The sequence below is a fragment of the Rhipicephalus sanguineus genome, chromosome 3, assembly GCF_013339695.2.
Source record: "Rhipicephalus sanguineus isolate Rsan-2018 chromosome 3, BIME_Rsan_1.4, whole genome shotgun sequence".
NCBI classification, from domain to species: domain Eukaryota; kingdom Metazoa; phylum Arthropoda; class Arachnida; order Ixodida; family Ixodidae; genus Rhipicephalus; species Rhipicephalus sanguineus.
The window spans coordinates 85686923-85695338 of NC_051178.1; the positions used below are offsets into that span (position 1 = coordinate 85686923).

Here is an 8416-nt window from a genome sequence, read left to right on the forward strand (position 1 = left end):
GCCCACTTCGGTGAGCACGAATGAGTTCACCCCTGCTACTTGCAGCCTTGTTTTAGTTTAGCAATTCTTAATTACCAAATCATAACAAACCTTACGATCTCATCAGGTGCAAATTCTAGCTTGTGAAGGTGATTGCGTGGTTTCCTTCGTCAATACTGAGAGTTCGTTTTGTTACTAACGTTGCCGAAACATTCTGCAACCGTACAGGTTCCCGAATTAATTGCGAAAACAGCTTTCCATTCTGGCGTACCTACGAGCTGACAAAACCTCACCGATTCAGTCTATTGCCTTTGTCAATCATACCCGCGCAATACCTCTGATATCCGTTATATCACGAAGCCTCGAGACATTACGTACAGAGACACCGATGAAAGAACCACCATGACCGATGATAAAGAGCTCTCCGACAGTCACGCGCGAAAGGAAATGCTGACGCGTTGCAAGTGAGATAACTCTCAATATTGGCGCGCTCTACATCATGCAATTTCCTTTTGTCCAATACTGGACATGCGATTAATACATAGTGCGCATTGCACACTCGTATTGCAAGCATTCATCGAGCGTTTGCTATTTTGGCTTGTACTTCAGTGTCGGAGATAGCTGCCAGAACAATCTTGTATCTCCCCGTTAAAAAAGGTGGACTTGTTATTGCCGACCGACTTGTGCAATCATTAGGGGGATTACTACAAGCGCAATAAATTATCAATGGTCTGCAATATTGAGATGGAGGACGACACCGACCAAACCCCCCTCCCCCCCTTTTTAAATGCGAAGCAGCTTTTGCGCTGGGCTTTGACCGTAGTTCCATTGGCGACCGTCCGCTTTCTAAAACCTACCGTAGCCATCTGTAACATATTGAGTGCGCGCTCGCTCCAAGGAGAAGTTTTCTTCGTCTTGTTCTTCGACCGCCTTGATGATGATACGTGCAGAGCGCGAGCTCGCGCCAAGGAGGTCTTCTTCGTCTTGTTCTTCGAGCGCCTTGATGATGATACGTGCAGAGCACTTTAGGGGCCCGGGCTGCCCTATGCTGTCCTTGCTTGCCGTAACGCAGACAAAACAGCGTGTGCTGGCACGGGCTCGCGCGTTCGGAACTGTGTAAGCGGCTGGGTAAGACGCTGTGGCCTCTCCCCCTTACACTCTCTGAGCAATCACGTGATGGCGTCGGGGAACCAGATTTTGCAGACGCCCGATGAACCCGCGTGGCGTGCTCCAACAAGAGTTCGGGACGAGGGACAGCAACAGCAACTAGAGCGAGTGATGAACGAAACTTTAAGTCGACCCATACACTCCTTCGCATCCCCACATGGTTCCCTTAAGTGGGCGTTGGTGAACATTTTTTGTGGCTGTGGAGCTTTTTGTTCTGCTCTGTTCTGTTATAGCTGGTCTCTTGTGGAGAGGTTGCGGTTTGTAGAAGTGGAACATTAGATTTCCGAAGGCGTTCAAAATTATTCTGATTATGGCGTCTTAAGCGTCACAACCACGGTGTCATGAGGTACACTGTAGTGGCGAACACAGACTTAATTTTCGCAACATGAAATTCTTTCACATGACCTCAATTTTAGTACACCGTTGTTCTTGCATTTCGCCTCTAGCGAAATGCGGCCACTGTGGCCCGAAAGCGATGCTCCATCCTCCAGCTTAGCATCGCTGCACCTTATCTACTAAGCTACCATGGTGGGTCATATTTAAAATTAACAGTAGTGTTTTATTATGATATCAGTCACATAAAGACTATAGGCGCATGTTCGCCGTCCCCGCGGGATTCAATATTAAATGCGTGGGCGATAACATTGCACCGTGCGTTGCATGTTCGATATGCAAGTAGCATGTGAGGTCAGCCGGAGACCGCGGCTGAAGCAGAGAGGACACGCGCCGACCGTCTTCTTCGCGCAAAAAGCCAATGGGTGGTTCCGGAGGAGTGGCTGTGTGGCTCCGGTAAAAACTGCATGATATGATCCGCCGGATGCGCTCGTGTGCGCGCAAGCGTGACAGCAATGGGTAGACGGCTCAAACCCTTGTACTTGTAGTGCTGTGAACCCCTAGTTCGCTTTGAGGGAATAGACAGCACGACATCACTTCGATCGCTGAAGCAGCCGCGTTTCCTTACGCCAGCGTTTTTGCTGAGCCACGCCAAGTAGCATGCTGAAGAAGTAAGGTGATAGCCTTGCTTCGTGTAACATTCCAAGTCATTCCTATCGCATTCACTGATTCAGAGTGGCGGCGGAGCAGTCTTTTTTCCAAGTGGGGCTATCTGTAATTTGCTAAGCTTGAATACCGCGCGTGAAGAGCGTAGCATAATGCTACGAAACGTGCGGTAAGTGGTATGGAGAAGAGGACTGCTCCATATACTGTCGGGCGATTGTGGATACCTGAAGGGTTGAGTTGGTTGTATAACTTGCTCCTGTTCATTTCCCGCCCGCTTATTCCCTCTTATTGCCACGTGTCAAGAGCTCGGGATAGTTTTCCATAGCAATACGCAATAAAACGTCCCCACAGCTGCGGCATAAATTAAATTCGCATCAATTTCCTAGCGGTGCCCATTTACGCTCAGAGGAATCTGAAATGCGTCCCGCAAGCACTCTCAAGTTACGCGTACGGTGTCATTTTCTACAAATACCACTGAAAAGTTGTGATTGACACGTTAGTTTTAACAAATACGCCGTGTATATCTTTATGCACACGACGGTTGAATGAAACAGAATCTGCCTTTAAAAAAAAACATCAAGACAGATGCTCTGTCGCGGTGCGCGGTTCGCTGTCAAAGGTGCGTCACACACTGATTTGCTGACTGCTTTTCTTGACTTAGGTATAGTAGTCTGTTGATGCGAACGCGAGCCGGGTAATAATGGTACGGCTAACGTGACAGCCACTTTCACGGTTGGAAACTTACGAAACGATGATAAGGCCATGCGCATGCTATGTAAAATCGAATCAATAACACTGACCACGTAGACTATACGGCCCAGTTATAGTGCTAGTCCTACAGTTTCCATGACAAGCATGATTCCCATGCTTCCAGGCATGTCATGCTTGCGGCACTAGTACCTTTTTAATGACATCACCTTTATCATTCTGACACATGCATCGTTACGAACGCATTTATGCAAGGGTGTTCATAGGAGTGACTGTATCATATTTTGGAACGCTCCTAACAAGCCACATTATTAGGCACTCGTTATTACCCGAGATATAGGCTCGCTTGCTAATGGCCATGACGACAGCATGTAACGCGCCCTCTGGGATCACTATACTCTCAGCGTCAATTCGAAGCATGTGAAACTGGTGCTGTGAACGTAGGTTTACGAGGCCATCACTAGCTAGTGGGTTATCCTGCTTTTTTTCTGTCTTTCGTTTTTTGTCTTAAAATGTGGAGTGTAAAACAAGCGCCTAAATATACCTGCCCTACCCCCCCCCCCCCCCCAAAATACACTAGAACAAAAAAAAAGAAGCATAAGTTTCGACTTTGAGGTCTTTCAAGAGAGGCAAGAACGAACTAGTTAAAACTTAGATTACGTCCACAACGTAACACGTTCGCGTACGCTTTGTTAAGCCCTACAGAATTAATTATGTCTCTTGATAGTGGTATAAAGAAATGCGTAGCTAGTGGAAATGCGTGACCAACAATATATCCTTGAATTTCGCAGTCAGATGTTCATAGGATAAAATTGGAAAGGCAACATTTTCATTTCATTAACATTTTGTGCAGATGTCTGTTCACAGGTATACACCTGCGCGACGTCATAATTTCAAAGTATGTATTATTGCACTAGTCCTGTGCGGTTCATGGTAACGTAGCTTTTTTTGCGAACATGCTAAAGTGAGACTCTGGTGCGTCGTATTTACACATGTGAATTCAAGTAACGCCGAAGAGATGTTGCCCAAGTTCCACATCATGGTGAGCTGGTGCGAAAATGTCAAGGAAGCAACGCCGCGTTTCTTTAAGGTTGGCGTTTTTCTAACATATTAAGCCTCGTCCCATGCAAGAACCTTCTACTTTCCAAACGTAGAAATGCACCTTAAACTGTTCGTATGTTCAGTATATATATAGCGTCTCTGAAATGTTTGAAGAAAGATACCAATATTTAGAAAGAGAGACCCAAATGTTAAAGTGAGCCAGGGTACACTTCGCCAAATAAGTATTATCGCCGAATACAAATGTAATTTATTGGTAACATTTTTCAATCCGGAATGCAATCTAGTCACAGTCAAAACAGCATCTACTATACCACCATAATCAAGTTACGAAATATTCCCAAAGAGTGCACATATACTTCACTTCATCCCACGTTTCCCACAGCTACTGCAATAAGAGGCCCAAAAAGCCATGTACTGATGACGACTTGCTATCGCACCCATAGATAAACGCAAATATAGGCCATTGTTAAAGTGCTTTCTACGGTGTGTTGGTGCGCTGATTGCACACGCGAACAATGCTCATATATGTCATCAGCTGCAAGTGAAACAGTCACGTGCCTTATCATATGGGCGTACCTGCGTCACATGTACAGATACGCCATGCGAGAAGCCGTTTATTCTATTTAAAAGGATGCTGAGAAACGGATCGAAACGGCACACAGCAATCATGGCGGCGTCGCGGTACATTTTTTTGGTGTTAGCCGCTGTAGCATCGACGGTTGCTGCTGCCCCCGAGAAGTCCCCCGAACGGGCTGATGAGCCAAAGCTTTGGGCTCTCCTTGTGGCTGGTTCTAACGGTTATTATAACTACCGGCACCAGGCCGACATCTGCCACGCCTACCACGTGCTGCACAACCATGGCATTCCCGACGAGCGCATCGTGGTCATGATGTACGACGACATCGCCAATTCTACCGAAAACCCAACGCCTGGAGTGATCATTAATCATCCCAAAGGTAAAGATGTCTACCAGGGCGTCCCTAAGGACTACACAGGAGACCTGGTCACCCCACAAAACTTTCTCGACATCCTCGAAGGAAAGAAGGTGAAAGGCGGAAGCGGTAAAGTTATAGCTAGCGGGCCAAACGACCACATCTTTGTCAACTTCGCGGATCACGGAGCGCCTGGTCTTATCGCATTTCCTAACGACGAGCTCCACGCCAGACAATTCATGAAGGTCATCAAAAGGATGAACAAGCAGAAGAAGTTCGCAAAGATGACTATCTACATCGAGGCCTGTGAGTCCGGCTCCATGTTCGACGGCCTGCTTCCCGAGAATGTCAACGTCTACGCCACGACAGCGGCCAACCCGGACGAGTCGTCCTACGCTTGCTATTGGGACGACAAGAGGCAGACATATCTGGGCGACGTATACAGCGTCAACTGGATGGAAGACTCCGACAAGGAAGACCTGCACACGGAGACACTCATCGATCAGTTCAAGCTCGTCAGGAAGGAAACCAACACTAGCCACGTCATGGAGTACGGTGACCTGGACATCGGACAGCTTTCAGTCAGTGAATTCCAGGGCGAAAAGGAGGCAAAGGCAGTCGTACTACCAAAGGTACCGTATGACGCCGTCTCCAGCCGGGACGTCCCCATTGCCGTTCTAAGGAAAAAATTCGCAAGGGCATCCAAGCCTCACGAAAAGAACTCTTTGAAGAAAAAGCTGCGGCAAGCTCTTAATAAGCGATCATTTCTCAAGAAGAAAGTTGCTGAGATTGCGTCGTTTCTGGCTCAAGTTAACCCTGAAAACGGGGTGTCGTTGCTGACTTCCAAGAGGCGGCTAACCAACTTTAACTGTTACGAGAAGGCAGTGCGCCACTTTAGCGACCTGTGCTTCAACCTTTCGAAGAACCCCTACGCGCTTGGGCATTTGTGGGTTTTGGTGAACATATGTGAGTCGTCATACAAACTTTCGGACATCATTGAAGCCATGAATTTCGCATGCACGCACCAGACTGTAGTAGGTACTGTGTAAGAAAGATTCTGTAAAACCTAGAAGTGCATTTGCTGCAGCCTTTTTCTCCGCCCGAAATTCTGAAGCGTTTCTCAGAAATCGTGGGAGAACTGGCTATTCTGAGCCTACTGATTACGCCAGATATGGTTGTGCACTCTGTATTGCGTGACAAAATAAACATTACTCTTAAACATTCGCCCTGACGCTCTCCTTTGTTAAATCTTATCGGAAAATCGAACATTTGTTCCTGGATATCCTTGAACACCAGCACGTTTTGGGACAAAGCTCACCTGTTTTATCTATCTTTCTCTAGAGAAACCACAGCATCAAAACGTCATTAAAATACTCACCTGCAATGGTGACTACTATAAAAATTATATTTGGTGAAAACTTGCCGAGCAGAAAGCCAGCCGCATCAAGTTCTGGGCAGCCTTAATTCCCAGGCAACGGAACTGATTACCAGAACCACTAAATGTTTTCATGTTTACCTAAATGCTCTGTGCAGCTTTCATTTCGCGGCCAAGAATTCTCCAAGTTCTTTAACGACTTATTATTCTTACCTGTTTCATTCGGGTTCGCCTTCTATATTTTTGTTCCGTGTAGTCTAACCACTTGCTTGTTGTTGTTGTTTCTGTGGCCTTTGAGGTCTTTGCTTGTTGTTTTTGTGGTCTTTGTTTGCTGCGACTCGCGTTCCTCATCTTGAGAAAGTATTATAAAGGCGAAAGCCTTAGACGCCTCATCAAACGCGAAAACTGACCCGCCTTCCCCGTCAGCATCGTCAACAGAAGTGATGCAAAACATCATCGCCACGTGATGACGTCACCACATGTCATCATGACGTCACTGTGACGTCATGTGGTGACGTCATCACGTGACATTATTTCTTGGTGGAAGGTGGGCCGATCCCGGACGCAGTGCAAAACATGGTGAGGTGGGGAAAGCTTACAATGGCTCTGATCCGCGAAGCATTGAAAAATCACGTTTGTTGCAGAACGCTATCGGAGGAGGGCGTGGGAGGTTCAATACATCGACTTAGAAGAAAAATAAGAAGACGATGACTTTCGCCTTCGTGTTGACTAGCGCGCGTGCGTAAGAGACCCTGTGAATTTTCAGTTTACCATCTGCAATATATTTTTCTTGCAACGCTTACTGTTTATGTGGCTTGATGCGGTCTTGCACAATATTCAGCGTTAAAAAAAGGAAAATTCGCCAGTCAACACTATCATATATTTTTTTTGCGGACAATGAGGCTGCGACACGATGCGCCTGGCTCATTACGTAGTGTCAGAGAAATTTTTATACGCAGATAATGTTTCGAATTCTCGCGCAGTACATTTGCAACCTCACCGCCACGTTTCTGTTACAGGCGCTGAGGTGGATGAGGAGTTTTCCATAGCCACGGGGCGGGCTGCCTCAACCGCTTTAACGAACACATTGAGTGCTTCGAACCATGGCTACGCATATTCAATGGCACATTGTGAAGTTGATTTTACAATATACCAACTTTCGATTAGCATCGCTGAAGTTTCGGGTTGGTGTGTTCGCCTTTCAGCTGGCAAAAACAGTATTAAAACGATAGACAATAACCTAGTTAAAAAAGATTGTGATCCCTTTCAGCCACATGTAAACAGATTTACTGAACGTGACCCTTTAAGCTCTAGCAGCATACCTTTTGTTACCTTTCGTGTGAGTCGTCAGCATATTTTTCGTGTCAGTAAGTCGGCAAAAGCGATATTTCACAAGCCTTTTCTGCTTTCTTATAGGCTTTAAAGAGGTAAACAATTGCCAACGCTGTCGAGGAAACAAAGTTAGATGGAGTGATGTAAATACAAACTTCGCGGAGCTTGATCACGATAATTGAAGGTGCAAAAAGCAGCTGCCATTTGAAATAAAAATCACGGCGTTTTATTTTTACGAAACATGAGGCGAATTGCTACGTCCTACCGTAACTGTTACGTCACTACCGCTGAACGCTTATGCCAGACGCCAAACTTTTGTCAACGCCGGCTCAAGTGCGGGTGGTAACCAGCATTTCTGAGGAGCCGAAGGAACCTCTCTTTCTATTTACCGGAAACTTCTTTGTTGGAAAACAATAGCGTGGCATGCTCTGACACGGTTTGCTATCTACTTTCCCGACAGGGCTCGATAAGCGTACAGATGTGGGGGGCGTTGTTCTGCTATGATCTCACAACTCAAAACCGGGAAGTGAGTGTTCTACCTGCGTATTCGACTGGTTAGCGTCATATTGCTTATCGTGCAGCAGCTTGCCATGATTGTGCCATATTGCAGTAAGGCGTTAAAAAGCACATATTTAGCAAATAAGAGATATCAGAGACAATGTTTGAACGCGAAAGCAGTACTCGACGACGCAAAGATCTTTAATATATTCCTTAGCGGAATTTTTTATTGGCGTGACCAGGGTATGTCTAACAAATAAACCAGCCCGTCGAGCTTTGCATTCGTTCTTTCACAGCGAGTCTCGTCCCGGCAAACTTGAACCCGCTATACGTTCCTTGGCGTTATTGTCTGTGCTCATTAATA

At 46.3% G+C, this 8416-nt stretch overlaps 1 pseudogene; it reads left to right on the forward strand.

The window, feature by feature from the left end:
* Positions 1-4582: 4582 nt before the first annotated feature.
* LOC119386806 (legumain-like) lies at positions 4583-5911 on the forward strand (annotated as a pseudogene).
* The last annotated feature ends 2505 nt before the right edge of the window (positions 5912-8416 follow it).